The sequence below is a fragment of the Mirounga angustirostris genome, unplaced genomic scaffold, assembly GCF_029215605.1.
Source record: "Mirounga angustirostris isolate CCGP_5_RB_7025 unplaced genomic scaffold, mMirAng1.0.hap1 SCAF_2, whole genome shotgun sequence".
Taxonomy (NCBI): domain Eukaryota; kingdom Metazoa; phylum Chordata; class Mammalia; order Carnivora; family Phocidae; genus Mirounga; species Mirounga angustirostris.
In genome coordinates, this window is record NW_026991710.1 from 115,504,969 (window position 1) to 115,530,225 (window position 25,257).

The 25,257-nt window shown below is 35.4% G+C and overlaps 1 long non-coding RNA gene across 1 annotated transcript in view; it reads left to right on the top strand.

Moving 5' to 3' along the window:
• LOC129045976 (uncharacterized) overlaps positions 1-25,257 on the top strand; it is a 240,453-nt gene that overhangs the window by 206,308 nt on the left and 8,888 nt on the right. The window lies entirely within an intron of this gene.

A 25,257-nucleotide genomic window follows, 5' to 3' on the forward strand; every position in this document is an offset into this window, starting at 1 on the left:
TAAGTGTAATTTTAATCCCCTTCACTATTACACCCATTACCTCAACCCACCTTCCCTCTGGTAGCCATTTGCTTGCTTTCTATAGTCAAGAGCTGGTTTCTTGATTTGCCTCTTTTTACTTTATTTTGTCTCTTAAACTCAACATATGAGTGAAATCATATGGTATTTGTATTTCCCTGGCTTATTTCATTTAGCATTATACCATTAGATCCATCCATGTTGTTGCAAATGGCAAGATTTCATTCTTTTTATGGCTGAATAATATTCCATTGTGTGTGTGTGTGTGTGTGTGTGTTATGGATACACACACCCATCTTTTTTATCCATTCATTTATCATTGGACATTTGGGTTGTTTCCATTATTTGGCTATTAGAAATAATGCTGCAAAAAACGTAGAAATGCATGTATCCATTTGAATTAGTGTTCATATTCTTTGGCTAAATACCAAGTAGTGTGATTACTGGATCATATGGAAGTTCTATTTTTAATTTTTTTGAGGAAACGCCACACTGTTTTCCACCATGGCTGTGCCAGTTTGCATTCCCACCAACAATGCAAGAGTGTTCCTTTTTCTCCATATCCTTGCCAACACTTGTTCCTTGTGTTTTTGATTGTAGCCATTCTGACAGGTATGAGGTGATATCTCATTATAGTTTTGATTTGGATTTCCCTGATGATGAGTGATGTTGAGCATCTTTTCAGGTGTCTGTTGGCTATCTGGAAGTCTTTGGAGAAATATCCACTCATATCTTCTGCCCATTTTTAATTGGATTAAGTTCTTAATATATTTTTGATACTAACCCTTTATCAGATATGTCATTTATAAGTATCTTCTCCCAGGTCTTTTAGTTTTGTTGATAGTTTCCTTTGCTGTGCAGCAGCTCTTTATTTTGATGTAGTTCCAATGGTTTAACTTTGCTTTTTTTTCCCTTGCCTCAGGAGACATCTCTAGAGAAATGTTATGGGCAGTGTCAAAGAAATTACCGCCTATGTTCTTTTCTAGGATTTATATGGTTTCAGGTCTCACACTAAGTCCTTAAAGAATGACCCTTTTTGATTGAATATGGTTTGCTAATATTTTGTGAAGGATATTCGCACTAATGTTCATCAGGGATGTTAGCCTATAGTTTTCTTCTTATTATTCATCATTTTTTTGTAGTATGTTTGTCTGGTTTTGGTATCAGGGTAATGCTGGTTTTATAGAATGTATTTGGAAACTTTCTTTCCTCTTCTCTTTTTGGGAATAGCTTGAGGAGAATAGGTAGTACATCTTCTTCAAATATTTCGTAGAATTTTTCTGTGATTTTATCTGGTCCTAGGCCTTTGCTGTAAGATTTTTTGATTACCTAATCAATTTCATTACTAGTAATTGGTCTGTTCAAATTTCTATTTTTTCATGATTCAGTTTTGGAAGACAGTGTTTCTAGAAATGTACCATTATACCTAAATTGTCCAATTTGTTAGCAAATAATTTTTGATAATATTATCATAATACTTTGTATTTCTGTGGTATTGATTGTTTTCTTTCATTTCTGATTTATTTGGATCTTTTTTTCTTGATGAATCTGGCTAAAAGTTTATCAATTCTTTTATTTTCAAAAAATCAGCTCTTGGCTTCATTGGTCTTTATTTTTTGTCTCTATTTCATTTCTGCTCATTGGTTGTTTACTACAATATTTTTCATCTCCATATATTTGTGAATTTTCCAGTTCACATTTTGTAATTGATTCTATTTTCATATTGGTGTAGTTGAAAAGAATGCTTTATATGATTTCAATTTTCTTAAAGTTATTAAGACTTGTTTTGTGGCCATTCTCTAAGATAGAGAATGAACCGTGTATGCTTGAGAGGAATGTATATTTGGAGCTTTTTGATGAAATGTCCTATGTACACTTTAAGTCCATCTGTCTGATTTGTCATTTAAGACAAGTGTTTCATATTGATTTTCTGACTGGATGAACTATCCATGATAAAAGTGCCATATTAAGTCCCCTACTAATATATGTATACATATGTACAGTGTACATAAAAGTGTGCTTAATTTGTTTAATTTACCATGAATGCTTTTTTCACCACTTATCTCTAACAACTAGAATATTCCCGGACAGAAAGTAAATATATGAAAAAAAGAAAACGAAAATACTAAAAAAGATTATGGAATAAAAAGCAACATGCCAAATGACAGATACACTGTTTATGTTTGAAACTGTGAAATACATATATCCATGGTCAAGGACCAGAAGGTGATTTGCAAAACAAATGTGCTATAATTTGTTACAAATGATTTTTATTTCAAAATGGTTTTCAATATTGTTTTATGTTACATTTTCCATAAACAAAAAAAAAATAAAATTTGGGAGATGTTCAAGATGAAAAAAAAAAAAGTCCCCTACTAGTATTGTTATTTCTCCCTTTAGGTACGTTAATTTTTATGTATATATTTAGGTGTTCCTATGTTGGGTGCATAAATATTTACAAATGATACATCCATTCATTGGATTGACTCCTTCACTGTTATGTAATGCTCTTCTTCGTCTCTTACAGCGTTTGTTTTGAAGTCTACTTTGTCTGATATAAGCATAGCTATTCCAGCTTCCTTTTCATTTCCACTTACATGGAATAGCTTTTTCCAACCCTTGTCTTTCATCTTGTGCATCCTTAAATCTGAAGTGTGTCTTTGGTAAGGAACATACAGATGGTTCTTATTTTTTTATCCATTCCCCCACTCTTTCCTTTGATTGGTGAGTTTAATTCATTTACACTTGCAGTCATCAATAATAAGTATGTGCATATTGCCCTTTTGTTAATTTATTTCTATATGTTTTGTAGTTCCTCTGTTCATTTCTTCTCTTGGTCTCTTCCCTTATGATTTGATGATTTCCTTTAGTAACGTTTAATTTATCTTTTGTGAATCTACTATAGGTTTTTGCTCTCTAATTACTGTATGGCTTACATATAACAAATATTTTTAGTAGTCTATGTTAGTAACAACTTTAGAATGAATTCAAACTTAAGTTCTACATCTTTACTCCCCTCCTATGTTTCATGTTTTTGATGTCACATTTTACATCTTTTTATCTTGTATATTCCTTAACTAATGTAGTTATGTATTTTTACTTTTGTCTTTAGCCTTCTTTCTTTCTTTGCAAATGATTAATCCACTACCTTTACATTAGACTATTCTAAATTTTACTGTATATTTATATTTTCTACTGAGATTTATACTTTCACATATTTTCCTATTACTAGTTAGTACCTTTTCTTTTCAGCTTAAAGACATCCCTTTAACATTTCTTTTAAGACTGGCTTAATGGTGATGAACTCCTTTAGCTTTTGTTTGTCTGGAAAACTCCACCTCTCCTTCAACTGTGAATGGCAACCTTGCCATATAAAGTATTCCTGGTATTAAGTTTTCTTTTCTTTCAACACTTTGATTACATCCTGCCATTCCCTTCTAGCCTGAAAATTTCCTACATTAAACATACATACACACAAAACCACACAAAAAATCTACTTATAGTCTTATGGGGATTCCTTGTATATAACGATTTTTTTTTTCTCTTGCTGCTTTTAAGACTTTTTAACTTTTGACATTTTAATTATTATGCATCTGGATTTGGATCCCTTTAGGTACATCTTATTTGGGCCTCTCTAGGCTTCCTGGTCTAGATGTCTATTTCCTTCCCTAGGTTAAAGAAGTTTTCTGCCCCTTCTTTTCCCTATCCTCCTTCTGGGACCCCTAAAATGCAAATGTTATTCCACTTGATGTTGTCCCATAATTTTCTTAAGCTATCTTCACTTTTTAAACTTCTTTTCTTTTTGCCTATTTGAATTAATTCCACTGCCCTGTGTTCCAGGTCACTGATCCATTCTTCTGCATCATCTAGTCTGCTTTTGAAACCCTCTATTGCATTTTTCAGTTCAATTATTGTAGTCTTCCACTCTGTTACATCTATATAGTACCTTCTTATATTTTCTATCTTTTTGTTGAAGTTCTCATTGTGTTCATTCATTCTAATTTCACAGATCATCTTTATGATAATTACTTTGAACTTTTATAAGGTAAATTACTTGTCTCTGCTTCATTTTTTTCAGAATGCATTCCTCTGTTTCCTCATTTGGCTTACCTCTGTGTTTGTTCCTATATACTGCTACCTCTCTGCATCTCAAAGGAGTAGCCTTGTGTATGAGATGAGACTTATTATTCAACCATGCCCTAGCTCTTGGCTGTCTCTCATTATGTTGTGATTGACGATACAGTCAATTTTTTTAGTGGCTCCCAGTAGATGAGTATGTGCCAAAACATGCCATTGTCACAAAGTAGAGGATCTGAGTGAGCACTTTGATTCAGGTTGATTGGAAGTCAGATACTCAGTTTTTACAGTGTATAAATATGTATGGTCCTGTGGGGCCACAAGGGTAAATCCCACAGGCCATCAGAATCAGGTGATCTAAAGGTGTCCTCTGAGTGGTAGTTACAGAAATTGGGCTGTCAGATAAAAGTACAAGTTCCTTGGTGGAATGCCAACCTAGAGTGAGGTAGAAAGAGATCATGAAGATGGTGTCTACTGACTTGTCCCTAGACGGCACCTTAACAGGTTTCCACACCTGTGTCAAACCAGATGTCTGTCCCTCAGGCTGAAGCTCTAGGACAAGCAAATAGGCCCTTTGAATAGAAAGACTGGGGCTGTGTTTCAGTTTGCTGTCTGCACAGTGCCCTAGGATGGTAGCTGGCCAAGAACTTTATCTCAATTTGTTACAATCCCATGGGAGCCAGGAATATAAGCCCTGCTGGCCACCAGAGGTAGATGATTAGGAGGTGTCCCCTGAGCAGCAGCCACAAAAATCAAGTCACTGGGCACACACAGAAGCTCCTTTCTGGGACATACTTGCTCTTTAGAGCATGGTAGAGGGAGAGTGCAAATATGGTGTATCTCCTCCAAGATCTGTAGAGAGTATTATAGTTGGCCCTAACAGGTATATTTAATTAGAAGTTTGCACCTCTGGCCCTCTATGAAGATATGCTAATAGCCCTCTTTCACAGAAAGACTGGACTCCTGGCTCTTTTGTCTCTTGCTGTGTCCTTGGGGTAGTAGCTAGTTGAAAACTCTTCCTCTGTTGGTTACAGTTCTATGGGACCCATGAGCATGAGCCAGGAAATTTAGAGGTATCCACTGGTGGCAGCTGTAAAAATTAAGCACCAAACAGGGTATAAGCTCACTTCTAGGAGATGTTAGTGAGCTGGAGGAAAGCAGAAGGAGAGCACAAAGATGGCACCTGCTAGCTTCCATCCCTGCAAAGTACCCCAGGTGGCTCTGAGACATGTGTTAAATTCGTTGCCTACCCCTTAGGCCAATGCTTTAAGATAAGCAACTAAATCTCTTCTATAAAAAGTCTGTGTACTTTTCAATTGGCTGTCTCTGCACTAGTCCCTGGTATGGGTGAGTCCAAAAGTGCAAGGCCTTTAAGAGCCATTTCTCAGTTCACTACAGCCTTGTGGGTTTCATGGACATGAGCCAAGTTGGTTTTCAGTGCTAGATGTTTTGGGGGCCCACCTCTCTGGTACAGAACTTAAAAGTTGGTGACCAATGTGGGGTTCAAACCCTTCACTCCTCAGGGAGAACCTGGGTTTTCAGTTACCTCCCCGTTGTGGGTCACAACTCCAGGGGTGGGCTTTAAAGCAAGATTGTGTGTGAGCTTCTCCTACCCGCTTCAGCGAGGTTTTTTGTTTTTGTTTTTGCTTAATGTGTAAGTGTTGCTCAGAAAGATTTCTTTTTCTTTCTTTTATTTATTTTTTCAGAGAAATTTATTACATCTGTAGCTGTAGATATGGTGGATTCATAGGAGGATGTAAGTTAAGATCTTCCTATGCCACCATCTTGAAATGGAACCCTCTGAGTAATTATTTTATTAGGTACCATATAACATTATATATATAAACTTATATAGACACTATATATACATATAGATACAGATATATGAGCAAACTTCTTGATTTACAACTTTAAAAAAATGTATAATCCCCTCCAACGACACTTAAGAACATGAGGAACATTATAGCCTCTCCAACATTTTGTCATTTATTTCTCAAGGTTTTTTTTCTCCCATTACCAAGGTTTAAACTATTGTTATATCTATGTCTGTAATCCCCAGAGTTCTATATTTATAATATATTTCTATCAAGTAATTTTTCTTTGTCAGGAAGGTTTATAGATGGCTCCATATGTTGAATGTACACATGTTAAGGAAGACTTTTGTTCATATATTAAATAAAAATGATATAAAATTTTAGGTTATAGGGGTGCCTGGGTGGCTCAGTGGGTTAAGCATCTGCCTTTGGCTCAGGTCATGATCTTGGGGTCCTGGGATCGAGTCCCACGTCAGGATCTCTGCTCAGCAGAGAGTCTGCTGCTCCCTTTCCCTCTCGCTCTGTGCTTTTTGTCTCTCTTTCTCTCTCAAATAAATAAATAAAATTTTTTTAAAAAAATTCTTAGGTTGTATTTCTTCCTGGAACTCTATATACTGTTCAACTGTTGGCTGACATTGAATTTGCTGAAGAGAATAATGAAGCCAGTTTTTCATGCTTCATCCTTCTATGTAACTTGATTTTTCCACCTGAATATCATAGGATTCATTCTTGATCCTTCAAGTTTATTATTAACATTATACGTCATTGTTCATCATTTTATACCAACTTTTCCTGGAACCTATTTTGTATTTTTGATCTAGAAAATCTTCTATTTCAGTTAATATTTTTTTCTTATATTTACTTTTTTTCTATAAATCTAACCACACTTTTCTTTGATTTCCTTTGTTTTCCCATGTGTATCATCTTATTAATCATGTTTTTTGATTGGTTTTAACAATTTTCTTTTGCATAGTCTTCTGGTTTTTGGTCATTATTCCTGTCTCTGCTTCCAGTAGAATTTATTTTATTGCTTTCTGGTTCAAATGTAGTTTTCATTGCTCTATTTGTTTTATTCTTTTCTTTCTTTTTTTTTTTTCTGTGCATATGCTTAGTGTTGAAACTTTTTTCCTTCCAATTCATTTTTGAACAGGAAAATTTTATCTAGTACAGCCGTTTGCTCAGCAATGATTAAGGCAAGCAGATGGGTATTGATCTAAGATAACAACTTGAAGGGGGGGACCCACACTGATAAATCAGCTTTTGGCATTCCCTCCTCAAAACAAGTGGTCACCCAGACAGAAGATGCTCATTCTCAGTGAAGCTTGTAGCTCTTAGGTATTTGGTTTGATGGTTAGTGTTGATTTCTGCTTAATCAATTCAGTCCTCTGCTATAAAACTGGATGCCATTCGCATTCTCTCCTTTCATTATGATCAACCAAACACGATGCTTTTCTTGCATAAAAATAGAAATTTGAGGACATAGTAGATGATCCATAAACAATATCCTTCCTTCATCCATACTTTTTTATTAGGTTTCAGAAGGTAATGGAGTATAAACAGGCCACTACTTTATCATCTTTTTATTTTTTTCTCATTTTGATCATTGAATATCTCTTCTGAATTTCACTTTATGAATTGAATCTAGCTCACTTGATTGTATATATAAGTCACAGTTTAATTAATATTTCCATGAAATCCACAGTGAATTTCTTGATCTGCATTTATACTTTCACATGAAGCATCAATTACCTGGCCATTGAAGAAAGGTGTAAGTCACTTTCACTGTAATGGATTTTACATGACAGTAGTTCTAAATGCAGTGGTGATTCACATGACATATTGCAAAATTATAACAAGTCTTCAGAAGAGATCTCCAAAGTCTTTAAAGCAAGAAAAAATTCATTTCTTATATGAGATATATTTATACCCTTTTATTGAATTACTACACAATTAAATGAACTAGCAACCGTTTGCTATTTTATTAGTTTTTTATAAGAAAAGGAGAGCATGTTAAAATGAAAATATAAAACTTCTAAATATCATTTTCACAAATAGTGTCCATTTTATTTCTTCATGATAGGTTTTCTTGAATCTTTTGAAAGAGGCAAAAGGTACAAAAATGTTCTCTCAGTATCAATTAACCAACTTTTAATTGTTCAGCTTTGCTTAGTGTTTTGCTTCCTTGGCATATCAGAGCTTTCAGTTGTAAACTCCCAGGAATAAATCTTTAAAATCTGATTGTGCTCTCATTAAATGTATCATAAATTCCTTGTTGGACTTATTAAACTTTGAAATTGTCCTTAATATGACAGTTTCTTATATATCTTAAGGTGATTCCTATTTTTCATTCAGATGTACAATTTAAACTTACGGAAATATACAAAGATGTCAATGTAAAAAAAAAGCATCTATTTATATTTTTAAGAATACAATAAAAAATTTAATGTACACTCACAAGTTACCATTTATCTGTAGGAGACTGATTCATATTTAGAGTATGGAAACACTGCTGTTGTCTGCTCCAAGCAAATTAGTTACCTGTTACAGGGAGAGAGCTCTTCGAGCTTAATTCTCCTAGCATTTCTTTGTCTCTCTTTCTCACTCTGCCTTATGGCAAATGGATAACCTCTCTGACTTGCCAGTTTTTTCTTTAAGAATGAGATGCCAGCATGTGCCCAATGCTATGTTTTGCTTCTTTGTACCATAAGCCATATAGGGAAGGGTTTATAGAAGGTGGTCTTCATACTTTCAGCATTGCTTTGATTGGCTAGATGAAGCTGTTTAATTCTTCAAAATAAAGCATGTTACTTGGCTGCAGATATATGCCAATATTAACTATATCAATTAGAGAAACAGTCATATTTGATTTCTATCTCTCTTACTCTATTGATCTTATTTCCCAATTGATTTAGAAATCAGATGGGGAAATTAGTGCTATAAAATCCTAAAACCTATGCTAATTTACTTCATAAGAGTTTGATGGGTTAACAAAAATCTTAATGAATTATTTTACACAGAAAAATAAAACAGCCAGGCAAAACACAGAAATACTCGTTAGCCAGCAGTATCTCATTTCCCTATAAAAAAAATTATGTGGGAAATCATGTGTCATTAGATGATTGTATGTTAAATATGCAAGTATACAATCTGAGTAAGACTCACTTTATAATCTTATTTTCCTATAAAGATATGCCTATCATGAGGGCTAGATGCTTAACTCTGCTGATCTGTATAGGTTCTTTATTAGAAACTGCTAGAGATACTAAAATTTTCCTTGGCACCCTTTTTCTAGATAAATACATTTAGGTAAATACATCATTCTCTTCAGGTACAAGAAACTGTCTTCAGGTAGGGCATAATATATTTGAACATGCTACATAAGTGAATATTCTAATATAGTTATATAAACCCTTATTCAAGTTGTCCAGTCCACAGTTACAGAAGATATATTTCTAAATCTCCCATAGCAAAGATGGCTTGTTGTTTACTCACAACTTGCTCCCTATTCATTGTGTTCAATTCATGCTGGTAACAATTGCTCAGGTAGACAATACAATATATTTCTCAGTCAGTCATCTTTAAACACCTATGTTCCTGTGAGTGGGGTCTGACCCATGGAATGTGGGCCAAAGTTCTTAAGCAAACTCTAAGCAACCTTGTCCCATAAAAACCCCTTATAATATCCTCTAGTCTTGATCTTTCCTCAAAATCATGCTGAATATTGAATTCCAAAGTGATGTATGCAGCCTCCGTTGGAGATGGTAGAGCCTCCATTAGGCTGGGTTCTTAAATGAATATATAAAGAAGCCATCTAGTAAGGGACATCACCAAGATGGTAACATAGGTTCCTAACTTTGCTTCCTTTCACAAGAATAATTTATGACTATTCATGGACCAGACATGACTGAGAAAATCTGAGAACATGAGAATAAGGCTGAAGCATACTACTGTAGTACAGACTGCATTAAATGGGTAAGAGGACTGACCACATCACCCTTTCCCTAGTGGGAAAAAAGAGCCCAGGGGAAACATCCATCTCCCTTAGCATTATGAGTCTCTTCTTAGGAGCTTCTACTCTGGTCTTACCACATGGGGATTGATGGGAAATATGAAGGTCTTGACCACTGGGAATCTGATTGTGATAGAAAAGAGGCTTCCAATAACCAGCACTCAGATCTTAGAAGACCAAGTTCTACTTTCAGTGCCCAAAGAGTAGCCCCAATCAGTAGTTTTACTCATCTGTACAGCCAATATGGTAATGAATTCTGACCAGGGAACTTGATGAGGTGTAAGTCTTCCTGATTCAGGTATTAAACCCAAGCTCCTCTTTGGCTCTAGGGCCTGGTCTGCCCCCACACAGACAAGGAGAGCTGAAACATACCCCAGCCTACTGCTAAGTGTAGCTCTTGACACCTGCCGACCAGAAATCCTGACCAGGAACACCAGGGAGTCTTCCTGGAGCTGGTCTTCCTATTCTAGCCCAGTAAGGAGCTAATTCATAGCCTCATTTATTGTTGAGTGCAGCCCCTGAGCCCTGCCCAACCAGAAAACATGGCCAGAATACATGGAAAACTTTGTATCCCAAGTACACTTGAGTGGCGAGTCTGGCAGACAGAACAAATCATCTGCAGAGCTAAGCCAGGGGTCCTGTTCAGCCAGGAACCTTGGGGCATGGGTTAGTTTGACTTAAGATCATAAAGAGCTTTACTAGCTTAGAGCCAGTTCTCTTACTCTGCTCTTGCAGAGAAACTAATTCATAGCCCTGCCTATTGCTGAATATAGCCTTCAGGACACACAGGAAATTGCATAGCCCATCCAGCTGAGCTGCTCACAGTATAACTTGAATAGAGAATACATTCTGTGGCTTTCCCCTTCAGCAAGGCAAAACTGGTAGCCTGTCTGCCCAGGGAATTCATTGCATGGTTGTCTGATTTAGGTCCCCAAACCGCAAAGATTCCCTGGAGCCTGTTCTGCCCTGCTAGGGCAAGGAAGTTAATTTATAACCCCACCTACTACTGAATATAATGCCATGTTCTGACCACTAGGCTGACCTAGTGACCAAGAACTCAGGCAACCACCAAGCCTATCCTACAGCCTCGCTTGGGCAGGAAACCAAGCCAGCAATCTTACCCAACTGTTTTCAGCCAGTGGTACCATTCTCCCTCAACCTCAGAGCACAGTCAGTGTCCTGACGCCAAAGCAGACTCTGATACAAAGCCCCACCTCCCCAAGGATGTTACCAGCAAACATGTCCAGAAACCCAAAGTGAGCTGACTGGTGAAGAACAGTCTCTGCCAAAGTAAACCTGTAAGGTCTGGAAGAGGAGAACATTTACTCAAATCTGCAGGGGCCAACATAAAAAAAGGGACCATGAAAAAGCAGGCAAATATGGCACGACAAAAGGAAGCACAAAAAGCTCCAATAACTGATCCTAAAGAAATAGGGATCTATGAACTTTAGACAAAGAGTTCAAAATAATCCTCTTAAAGAAGTTTAGTGAAGTACAAGAACACACCAAAACACCACTAAATAAAATTATTAAAAAAGTCCCAGCGCTGAAAAATACCATGACTGAAGAACCCAACAGAGAGCTTCAAAATCAGAATCAATAATGCAGAAGAAAATATCAGTGACTCAGAAGACAGGACACTTGAAATTATCCATCCAGAGGAGAAAAAAGTAAAGGAAGCCTATGGGACTCAATCAAAAGAAACAATATCCTCATTATGGGAATTCCAGCAGGAGAAAAGAAAGGAACAGAAAGTATATTTAATACAATAGTGGTTGACAACTTCCAAAATTGGAGGAAAACGGACATCCAGATTCATGAGGCCCAAAAGATCCAAAAAAGTTTGAACCTAAATAGGGCTGTACCAAGACACATTATAATTAAATTGCCAAAACTCAAAGACAAAGAAAAAATTTTGAAAGCAGCAAGAGAAAAGAGAGGTTACATAAAAGAAACCCCCATAAAATAAGTGGCAAATTTTTCAACAAATTTTTCAGGCTAAAAGAAAACGGGATAATGTATTCAAAATGTTGAAATTAAAAAAAAAAAAAGTCAACCAAGAATTCAATTTCTTCAGCACTGAATTCAATTCAATGCTGAAGGACAGCATTGCTGACTATAGAAGGAGAAATATTTTCCCATGTAATCAAAAGCTGAGGGAGTTAATCACCACTAAATCTGCATTACATAAGAAATGCCAAAGAGAGTTATTTTAAAGTAAAAGTACACTAATTAACGTCATAAAAACATTAAAAGGTAATGTAAAACTCACCACTAATGAAAAGCATGTGGTCAAATTTAGATTCTGTAATAGGGTAATGTTGGTGCATAATTTATTTACAATTGGTTTAAAAGTTAGAAACAGAAAGAATAATAATAACTATAACTACAATAATGTTATTGGATACACAATATAAAAAATATGTTAACTGTAACAATAACAAAAAAGATGAGAGGAAAGAGATATAAAACTGAAAGTTTAGGAATGCTATCAAAGCTAAGTTATTATCACTTTAAAATAAGGTGTTATAATTTTAAGATGCCATATATAAAAATAAGTTTCATGATAATCACAAGGGAAATACATGCAGTAATTACACAAAAGAACATGATAAGAAGACAAAGTTTACTGATACCAAAAGACATCAAAACACAAAAAAGACAATAAAATAAAAAACAAGAAATAATGGTTCTAAAAAATAGCCAGAATACAATGAAGAAAATTGGAATAGTAAGTTCTTACCAATAAATACTTTAAATGTAAACAGATAAAACTAGCCAATCAAGACACAGAATGGCTCCATAGATTAAAAAACAAGATCCAATAATAACGGGCCTACATGAGACTCACTTTACTCTCAGTCTGTTTTTAAGCTAAAGAGATGCAAAAAGATTTCAAGCAGATGGTGACTAAAAAGCAGGAGTAGTTACTTTTACACCAGAAAAGATGGACTTTAAAAATAGTAAAGAGAAAATAAGGAGGTAATTATATAATGACAAAGGGGTCAATCTATCAAGAAGATTAATAATTATAAATATTTCTGTACCCAATATCAGAGCACCTAAATATATAAAGCAAAACTAACAAAACTAAAAGGAGAAATAAATAGCAATACAATTAGAGTTGGGGACTTAACACCCCACTTTCAAAAGTGGATAGATCATCCAGAGAATCAAAGAAACAGTAAAATTGAGCAAAACTACAGACCAAATGGACCTATGAGACATATACAAAATATTCTGACAGCATACACATTTTCTTCAAGTGCATATAGAACATTTTCCAGGATAGACCATGTGTTAGGCTACAGAACAAGTCCTAACAAATTCAAGGAGATTGAAATCATACCAGTATCTTCTCTGACCACCATGGCAGGATATTAGAAATCAATAACAGGAGGAAAACTCATGAATGCATGGAAATTAAAGGGGAAAAAAGAAGGCTCTAGACACAAACAAAAATGAAAATGCAACATAACAACTCTCATAGGATGAAGCAAAAGTCATTTGAAGAGGGAAGTTCATATCAAGAAATGCCTACATTAAAAACAAAAACAACAAAACAAAATTCAAAGAACTTAACTATATACATCAAAAAACTGGATGGAGGAAACAGAGCCCAAATGTAGAAGGAAAAATAATACAGATTAAAGAAGAAATGAATGAATGGAAAACTATAGAAAATATCAACAAAATTGAGAAAACTTTAGCTAGACTAATCAAGGAAAAAAGAGAGAATCCAAATCAACAAAATTATAACTGAAAAAGGAGATATTATAACTGATATCACAGTTATACAAAGGATCATAAGAGGCTACTATGAACAATAGATTAATGACAGGAAAACCTAGAAGATATAGAAGAACTCTTAGAAACATACAATTTATCAATGAATCAGAAAGAAACATATAATTTATCAAATCTGAATAAGAAATAGAAAATCTAGGGGCACCTGGGGTGCTCAGTCAGTTAAGGGGCTGAGTCTTGATTTTTGGCTAAGGCCATGATCTCAGGGTAGTGACATCAAGCCCCATGTCAGAGTCTGCACTCAGCAGGGAGTCTGCTTGAGGAGTCTCTCTTCCTCTCCCCTCCCCCCATTTGTACATGCTCTCTCTCTCTAAAATAAATAAATAAATCTTAAAAGAAAAAAAGAAATAGAAAATCTATACAGACCAATCTACCAGTAAAGAGATTAAATCAGTAATCCTAAATCTCCCAACAAAGAAAAAGCCAGGACCAGATGACTACACTGGTATATTTTACCACGGATTTAGAGAACTAACATCAATCCTTCTCAAATTCTTCCAAAAAATCAAAGTGGAGGGAACACTCCCAAATTCATTTTAACAGGGTAGCATCACCCTGATATCAAAGGCAGAAAACAACACTATTAGAGAAGAAAACTACAGATTAATATTCCTGATGAATATAGATGTAAAAATTGTTAATAAAATACTAGCAAACTGAATTCAGCACATTAAAAGGATTGTTCATCATGATCAAATGGTGCGATGCAAAGATGGTTCAACATATGCAAATCAATAACTGTGATCCATTACATTAATAGAATAAGAGAAAAAAAAATCCATTCATGACAAAAACTCTTAACAAATTAGGTATAGAAGGAATGTGCCTCAACATAACAAAGGTGGTGAAAGTGGTGAAAGTTTGAAATCTTTTCCTCCAAGCTGAACAACACAAGTTGCTCACTCTCACTATTCTAATTCAATATAGTACTTGAAGTCCTATCTAGAGCAATCAGGTCAAAAAAACAAAAAAATAAGTCATCAGATTGGAAAGGAAGTAAAATTGTCTGATAACATGAAAAATCCTACAGAATCCACCAAAAAACTGTTACATCTAATCAACCATTTAGAAAAGTTCCAGGATACAAAATTAATATACAATAATTAGTAGCATTTCTGTAAACCAACAATGAATTATATAAAAAAAGAAATGAAGAATTCAACCCCCATTTACAATAGCATCAAAAACAGTACAATACTTAGAAATAAATTTAACTGAGGTGAAAAATGTACACCCTGAAAAATACAAGATATTGATGAAAAATATCAAAGACACAAATAGATGGAAAAGTATCCTCTATTCATGGATGAGAATTAGTATTCTTAAAATGTCCATACTACCCAAAGCCATCTGTAAATGCAATGCAATCCCTATCAAGATTCCAATATAAATATCAACACGTGAAAAGATATTCAACAACACTAACCGTCAGGGAAATGCAAATCAAAACCACGAGACTCTAACCCTGTCAGAACAGCTAGTATCAAAAAAGACAAAAAATGACAGGTTGGTGAGGATGTGGAGAAAAGGAAATGTATATAGTTAAGTTCTTTGAATTTTGTTTTTGTTTTTGTTTTTAATGTAGGCATTTCTTGATATGAACTTCCCTCTTCAAATGACTTCTGCTTCATCCTATGAGTGTTGTTACATTGCATTTTCATTTTTGTTTGTGTCTAGAGCCTTCTTTTTTCCCCTTTAATTTCCATGCATTCATGAGTTTTCCTCCTGTTATTGATTTCTAATATCCTGCCATGGTGGTCAGAGAAGATACTGGTATGATAGTAGCATACAATAGGAAAGGTTTCCCAAATTTGCCAAGCTCTTATTGCTTGAAGTTGAGAGAGCTGCTAGGACTACAGGCTCTGAAGTTGAACCCTGACTCCTCCATTTGCCCACTCTGTGACCATGGGAAGTGACATATTATTTCTGTACATCAATATTTGATTTGTAATCATAATAACACACAACTCAGAGGGTTATTGTGAGAATTCTATGCATTATTATACGGGAAGCCCTTAAAATGCAGCCTAACATAGAGGAATAAAATTAGCAATTTGTGCCTTAACTTCCTTTCTAAATTTAAGTATTGAACATAAACTTTGTTTTCAACATTTATCTCCAGAAAAACCACCTTCAAAATTCAGGGATATTGTGTAATAACAATTGAGTAATACAAATTAATTCATAAATTTGCTTATATTAAATCCTAATGAAGGGTTAAAGGGCAATGGCAGAGCTATTCCTAATCCTTAGAATATTACTTAAAGCAGAGAAAAGGATGAGAAAAAACATTTTGTGTGGTAGATGAAAGATTAAAAATAATGGGGAGATAATGGAAAATAATATCTTCTAATGTAATGGAAAGATTGCACAAAAAGATACAAGTCCATATTCTGTATTATTTAACCCATTTGATTTAACCCTTTAAATTCACTTACCAAATATATTCCAGATAGAACACTGAGATGATGCATTTTACACTTTTTCTGTGTATTTTAAGAATTTAATGCTTTAATAATAGAAAAAAATTCCTTCACTATATTTCATGAGTTAAACACAATAATTTACCAATGCATGTAGTTAAAACTCTCCCAGAAAAGTACAGACTCTTTCTATATTTGCTCTCTAAGTCTGTATAAGATTTCTGCAGGCAAGTTAAGAGTTTAGATATTTAATAAAGAGAGATTCAAAGAGCACCAATTTCTATCCCTCGTAGGAAATTTTAGGATTAAATATGAATTTGACTTGATACAAGTTTCCCCATTTTCATAAATTCATATTTCATTTTTACCTCTGCTTTTAAACTTGCTGCAAGTTATGTGATAATATTCATGGTATTTTCCTTCTAAGTTGCAAGTTTGTTATTGATCTGAAGGTTTAGTTTGACAGTCATAAATCTGGTTTCTATTTCAATCCTTAAGCTACATGCACTTGTTGTGCTATTGTAATGATAACTTTTGACATGTCCATAATCCCGCTCATGTGTAGAGGGACTTTTACTGAGAAGTACATGCCTAGGGACACCTGGGTGGCTCAGTCGTTAAGCGTCTGCCTTCGGCTCAGGTCGTGATCCCAGCGTTCTGGGATTGAGCCCCACATCGGGCTCCCTGCTCCACGGGAAGCCTGCATCTCCCTCTCCCACTCCCCCTGTTTGTGTTCCCTCTCTGGCTGTGTCTCTCTCTGCCAAATAATAAAATAATAAAATAAATAAAATAAAATAAAAAGTACATGCCTATATATCCTGACCAGCACATTTAAATAAGCCAGGTTTTAGTTTTGTTAGTTCTTATCTCTCCATTTTCCAGTCATCACACATCGAAGTAGACGGGCTATGGTTTTACAAGGTAAAAAATTTCACACACACACACACACAAATAATACCATATGTTCTATTTATATCACATTCAAGAATAGACAAAACTAATTGGTAGTAATGAAAGAACAGTGACTACCTCTGGTGCTGAGTTAGTATAGACATTGCCTGGGAAGGGACAGAAGGGAACCTTCTGCAGAAATGAAATTTTTAAAAGCTTTATCTGGCTGGTAATTATCTGGGTGCACATGTATAAAAGTGTAAGCTGTCTATTTAGTTGTTGTGTATTTCAATAAAGTGCACCACCATGTTTTTAAAAGAGAAAACAAGAAAGGGTAGTATCAGTTTTCTCCTATAGTAGAGTTCTTGAATTGTAGCTCGTCAATAAAATTTGAAACAGTTGTGTAGTAAGAGAATGAAAAGAGGCCAAGTCATGAAGTAAGAATCCATGGAGGTTGGGAAACTAAAAATCACCCCTAGGGGCCACTGGAGAGTGGTGAGAGCATTAGTGAAGTACTCCAGGTCTAGCTTTCTGTTGTTCATTTATCAGCCCTCTAAAATCACCACAGCTTATTCTGACTCCTGTTGCCATCCTAAATATAAAAAACATCTGGGAAAGCAGGCAACAAACAGCAGCAGCTGTTATTATTGGCACAGAACAAAGGAGAAAAGCCCAGAGATGGCAGCATGTAGCAAAACAGCGGTAAAACTGGGCCAAGTAGCAGTGGCGTGCCCAAGGATGGCAGAGAACTGAATGTGAGGAAAGGTGGCCAGCAGCATTTCCACTTTACAAAGCTTGTAAGAAAACTTCAGCACACATAATTGTTTTTCGTCAAATCATGAATATATAGCCAATAATTCAAAAGCTCTTTTCATAAAAACATGCAGTTTCTCAGTATCCCAATTATACATTCTAAACCAGATTTTTTTAAAGATTTTATTTATTTATTTGAGAGAGAGAGAGAGAACAGCAGGGGGAGCCATAGAGGGAGAGGGAGAAGCAGACTCCCCACTGAGCTGGGATCCTGACATGGGGCTCAATCCCATGACCCTGGGATCATGACCTGAGCAGAAGGCAGATGCTTAACCTACTGAGCCACCCAGGCACCCCACCCACTTTTTTTTTTTTTTTTTTAACTAACATCTTTCAATTTACTCAGTACTTAGAGTTTCCTAAGTAAGTCTGGGGTAAGATGGAGTATTTTACTCACCAACATGTTTGCTTACTTTGTATTTTTCAGCAATTTCAGCTAGCCTAGATAAGTAAGCTCTGAACCTTGCATTTATATGCCCGTCAAGGACAGGAGAACAAAAGACAAAAACTAGGACCATCTACAGGGCATTTAGAAGGAGACCTTGCATAAAGTCCAAAGGAAGATTATAGAATAAATCCAAATGTATAGTTATTATGAGAAATAGGAATATACGAAAAAAAACATGTTAAGCCCACAATGAAAAATAAGTTATCAGGTTGCAATTTTTTAAAAAACAAAAATATAGCAGGAAAATTTTATCCAAAAGAAAGTTAGTACTGCTCCATAAATATAGAAAATCAGACTTTAAGCAAACAAACAAAAAACCCAGTATTAAAAATAAATGGAGTCGGGGCACCTGGGTGGCTCAGTTGTTAAGCGTCTGCCTTCGGCTAGGGTCATGATCCCAGAGTCCTGGGATTGAGCCCCGCATCGGGCTCCCTGCTCGGCGGGAAGCCTGCTTCTCCCTCTCCCACTCCCCCTGCTTGTGTTCCCTCTCTCGCTATATCTCTCTCTGTCAAATAAATAAAATCTTTAAAATAAATAAATAAATAAATAAATAAATAAATAAATAAATGGAGTCATATATTGATAATCATTTGATTTTTCCAATAAGAAAAACTAATTCTAAATTTCTGTGCATAAAATAATGACTTTGTAAAGTGAAAAACAACTGATAGAATTACAAAGAGAACTCCACAAATTCACCACAGCAGTATGATTTTATTTTTTTTATTTGACAGAGAGACAACGAGAGAGGAAACACAAGCAGAGGGAGTGGGAGAGGGAGAAGCAGGCTTCCCGCTGAGCAGGGAGCCCGATATGGGCCTCGATCCCAGGACTCTGGGATCATGACCTGAGCCAAAGGTAGACGCTTAATGACTGAGCCATCCAAGCACCCCAGCAGTATGATTCTAACAGAGCTATCTTAGATAGATCCATCAGCCCAAACTAAAAAGTATTAGAAAAATTAAAGAACAAAATTAGTAAGCTTAGTACAAAAGGCATAAAGAACATATCCTTGAAGAATTATTTTTAAGCATGCATCAAACGTTAATGAAAAAATATATAAATTTCTATGAATTCAAAATGATTAACATAAAACACCATGCTCTAAATTAATTTAAAAATTTTTAAAGATAACTAGAACTTCCCATTCAGCTAAAAAATTTAAGAGTGCAAATCTAAATAAATCCTGGATCAAAGATAAGGATTATCTTTATAATCCTAAGAAATGATAAATTTTAGATGTGAATCATAAAGAAATCCTTTTAGGATTCAGCTTATGAAATATATTGAGAAAAAATAAACTAAGTTTATTTTTTTTTTATGTCTGACATTGAGGGAGAAAATTTTAAATAAATGTAAAAACATACAAATCAAAAATAATTTTCAAGTGCCATTACATTAAAAATTAGAGCCTATATTCATAAAAGATTAGCCAAACTTCATGAAAACCTTTGTATAACATAAAACAAAATAATTTTTATGCAGAAAATGTAATTCTTAAAAACCTACAAATGAATGAGACAAAATCCAATAGAAAAATAGGAAAAGATGATACTTCTTATATAAGAAAATAAGACAAATGACCATTAAATACATGAGAGATGCATGATATTATGAGCTTTTAAAGATTAAAGCCATCATGAGATCAGATTTTACACTCATCAGATAAGCAAGATTTCAAAATTTCACAAGATGAAATAATGACAAAGATGGAGAGCAGCTGGAACTATTAAATAATGTTAGTAAAAAGTAAATTGGTGCAACTACTTAAAAATCAATTTGGCACTTATCTGTTAAAGGTGAAGATGTGCATAACTTACAACCCAGGAATGCCACTTTTAAATATACACCCTAAAGCAAGGAGACATATAGTATGGTAACAATATTTATGGTAACAATATTTGTAATAGCAAATAAACAACAAACTAAAAACCACCAAACATATATCAAAAGCAGTAACATAAATTGTGCTACATTAATATAAAAGGAAGAAATTAAATACAGCTACAGGTAGTAATATGAAAATGAAATTTAGAAACTGTTAGATAAATCAAATTTTAGAACAGTACATATGTAATGCTTTAACTTATATGAATTTTAAAAATATGCAAGTAATGTATTGTTTACAGATGAATATGTATGTGTTAAACTAAAGAAAAGCAAGAAAATAAGAAACAATATTTAGGACATAGGTCATTTATGGAAGGTAAGGGAAAATTAATAGGATTGGAACACAAGGGATTTCAAAGAAACTCAAAAATATAAAGAAACAGAATTGTAGAAATGTATGTGAAATGATACAGAATATATATATATATAGTCTATAGGAATGCTCCTGTATTTCTTATGCTGGGTTGTTGATAGGTACACAGGTTTGTGCTTGTTATTCCATAACTGACCAGAGGTTATAAATATAATTTTGTATGCACTTAATATTTAATGAAGCTACTATCAATATCCACAACCTCACTCTGCCTGTTTGTTCATCTGTAAAATAAAAGCTTAGAACACTGGCATACAGTAAACATTCAATAAGTGTTTGCTATGTTTGCATGGGATAATAAAAAAAAAAACCATTTAAAAACAATGTTAATCAAAGGATACTGTCATTAGCTTTGGGAAAAATATTTATTAGGTATAACCTCTAAAATGGTAATTAATAATAATTTTTAAAAAATACTGTGGCTTCTCCCTCTGACCCTCCCCCCTCTCATGCTCTCTCTCTATCTCATTCTCTCTCTCAAAGAAACAAAATATTTAAAAAAAAACTTATAAAAAAAATACTGTGGCAAATAAACTGTGACACAAAAAACTAAATTGAAGAGTTGGAAAAGTATATTTAAATCCACTTGTTGCAAAGAAGTACAAGCAGGTTCTTAGAATTAAGAGGACTACAATCATTTACAGAATAAATGCCACATGTTCACCACCCTAAAAAAAGATCTCTCAGCTCTTAAGACCTTAAAAGAATAGTCTTCATAGCAGAACCTAATGAAGTTTGCCCTTCTTTCTGGTGCATTAACTCAAGTACATTACCTGCTGGAAAGCAGAGTCCTTAACACAATCTCAGGGAAATGCATATGAACTTCCCCAGAGGCTGCATCTTTAGCCACAGATTAGAAATGCCTGCAGAGTTATTTTTAGAATTCTAATGTCCTGGCCACGCCTAAACCAATTAAATCAGGATCTGTGGGGATGGGACCCAAGAAGCAGTTCATTTTAAAATCTTGGCAGGAGTTTCCAAAATGCAGCCAAGGTTGACAACTGCTATGCTAGAACAAGTCACCATCACTCTACCCTGAAAATCCCAGTGCCCCATGTGGATTTAATTTTACTTGACACTGGATAAACTGACCTGCCTACGATTGATGGTCCCAAGCTCTAAAGGTTTTCTTGTAGATAGCTTAAGGTAAAGCATTTATTTTATGTATGTAAAGACCAAATATGAATGAACCACTGTGGAACCTGTGGTTTCACCTGATGTCAAAATCCTGTGTAGAGTCGCACTACAGAGGAAGGTATATTAGTCAAAGAGTATTATATCAGGGTGCATTACCCTCACCCACAGAGATCTGAAAATCATGAAGTTAGAAATCTACATATAATTCACAATGATATTCAAAAAGCACTATCCATTCAAGCTCCATAAGAAGTGTGCCAAATAGGCAGAAAACGTGTTGTGGGCTTATTCCATGTTGTATATGAAAAAGTCCATATGAACTATTTTAAAAATAAAAGAATTTCACATAGAAGAGTATTTTAGTAACACATTCTATTTTCCTGACTGTTGTGGTATGACTATCAGGAGGTAAATTCTTATTTGGATCATACAATATTAAAGGTCTGTGGGCACCAACTATAGACATACACATTATTAGACTGCTATATTTAAATATGGGCACATTTCTTAAATTTTAAAAAGTTGGCTATGATTTTTTTTGAGACATTCATTTTCTTATTTTATAGCACTTTCAAAAAGGTTGATACTTTTTAGCATAGATATACAAAGTTTTAGACATTTTATTACTTAGTTTGGGGTGTTCTGAAATAGGTTACTTTTTCAAGACTAATTATTTATATAAACGCTTAAACCTAGTTCAGATATTTCTGTTTACCATTCTCTTTGAGGATCTTTTTCTCCCACTGTGCCCTATGACTTATTTTTTTATCTTCATATCTTAAATATATTAATAAGGAAAGAAACACTATCAATTATTGTGAGTCTCATGGTGAAAAATTCATCTTAGTCTATCAGCAAGCCATCGTGATTTTGAGTAGAGCTAGTAATAAGCAAGTTCTCTTCCTGTATGGAAAAGAAGTACAAGAATGATTAAAGACACAGGTAAAAACAGATCTAAACTATACTGGGAAGGAAAAAAGCATCAGAGAATAAAGAAATAAGTTATAAAAAGTACTTAGATTTCTACAGATGGTCCCTAATAAAACTGGTGGATAGAATTTTCCTTTTACTCAAAGGCACATGAATCCAACCTATGAATAAAATCTCATTAGGTTATTGGCAGGAAAATTAAGATATTTGGGTGAATTAGGGTAGAACTGGGCCAGAAAACAAGGCTAGATTGGGACCAGTATTGGTGATAATGAACAGATTGGTTTAAAATAGAATTAGCAAACCTACAGGAAAAAAACCCCACAAAATCAAGGAGACTAATTAGATGGTATATAAATGCTGTTGAAGCCCATGTAGATCCTCTTTACCAGGGTAATGACTCACATCCTAACTAGCTGTGGATATTGTTTATACTGCCCCTTTCTCTAGAGAACTGACTTGGGTCAAAGGGAGGTGCCTTGGAATGTGAATTCCCCCCATCTCCCCATCCCAGAAATTTAACTGATATGAAATAAAGGCTGCCCCTCACCCTCAACCACTCACCTCACCAACCTCAAAGCTGGACCAACTCTGTGGTATAATTCAGTTCCAGAGTCCACTTTAAGATTAGGATAAAGCTAGTTTCACACCTCTACTTAGCATTTTTCCCCTTTCTACATCCCTTCTACTGAGAACACTCTCCCAAGAAAATCACTTGAATAAGAACCCCCACCTCGGGAGGAGCAAGATGGCAGAGGAGTATGAGACCTAAATTTCGTCTGGTCCCAGGAATTCAGCTAGATAGGGATCAAACCATTCTGAACACCTACAAACTCAACAGGAGATCGAAGAAAAGAACAGCAGCAACTCTGAACAGAAAAGCGACCACTTTCTGGAAGGTAGGACATGTGGAGAAGTGAATCGAGGCAATATTCAGGAAGATAGATGGCAGGGGATGGGGCCTCCCTCGGCCACTACCGGCAAGTGATAGAGCAGCGGAGCACAAAATCGGAAATTTTAGAAGTCGGCTCCACTGAGGGACATCGCTCCAGTGGCTAAGCAGGGGGTAGAACCCTCACTAGGACAGTGTGGTCTCAGGACCCATGGGGTCACAGGAAGACCAGGGGTGCCTGAGGGCAGCAGAGCTCCCAGGTATTGGAGTGGGGAAGCCGGCTGCAGAGACAGAGCTGAGAGGCAGGCTCTCAGCACGGAGTTGCCATAAACCGTGATCCGCAGCACAGTCAGGCCACTGCTCCTCCAGCAGGGACCCAACAAGTGGCAGATCCAGGGAGACTTCCCTTCCTTCCCCGGGAGGAGTGACGTGGGAGCGCACTGCAGGGATCTGCTGGGTTTGGAGACTCCACACGGGATCGTGTGCCAGAGATAGAAACACTTGGTCACAGGCCAGGTGAGTGCAGAGTGTGGCCAGAGACTGGGGAGATGGAAGCAATTGACTGCTTTTCTCTGGGGGTGCACTGAGGAGTGGGGTCCCGAGTTCTCGGCTCCTCCGTGACAGAGATTGGGAGGCTGCCATTTTCACTCTCGTCCTCCAAAGCTGTACGGAAAGCTTGCAGGGAACAAAATCTCCCCAGAGCAAACCCGAGCAGATTACTTAGCCCAGACTGGCAAAGGTGGGGCAATTCCACCTCCAGCAAAGACATTTGGGAACCACGGCAACAGACCCCTCCCCCAGAAGATCAGCAGGAACAGCCAGCCAAGACCAAGTTTACAGATCAATGAGAATGACAGAACTCCATCACTAGGGGAATACTGCACATAGAATTCATGGCTTTTTTCCCCCTGATTCTTTAGGCTTTCAGAGTTAATTTTTTTAATTTTCTTTTTTTGAATTTTTCTTTTTCCCTTTTTCAACCAACATCTTATCAATCCCTTTTTTAAAAATCTATTTTTCATTTTTAGAGTCATAGTCTATCCCTTTATAGTAGTTAACCTTATTTTTGGTATATATATATATAGTTCTCTCTTTAAAATTTTGGGATACAGTTTCTTCTAACAGACCAAAATATACCCTAAATCTCTAGTGTATGGCTTTGTTCTATTCTCCTGCCTGATCACATTCCCTCCCCCACTTTTTTTTAATTCTTTCTTTTTTCAGCCAACTTCTTATCAATTCCTTTTATAAAATCTTTTATAATTTTCATCTTTACAGTCATATTCCATCCCTTCATTGTATTTGCTCTTATTTTTGTACATAAATAAGTTTTTATTTCTTTAAAATTTTGGGAGACACTTTCTTCCAACAGACCAAAATACACCCAAAATCTAGTGTGTAGCACCGATTTATGCACCAGCCTGATCATATTTGATCATATTCTGTTTTTTTTTATTTTCTTTTTCTTTTTCTTTTTTCTTTTTTCCCTTTCTTTTCCCCCAGTTTCAGGTCTCTTCTGATTTGTTTAGTGTATATTTTTCTGGGGTCACTGTTACCCTGTTAGCATTTTGTTCTCTCATTCATCTATTCTCCTCTGGACAAAATGACAAGATGGAAAAAATCACCTCAAAAAAAGAACAAGAGGCAGTACTGACTGGCAGGAACGTAATCAATATGGACATTAGTAAGAGGTCAGAACTTGAGTTCAGAATGATGATTATAAACATACTAGCTG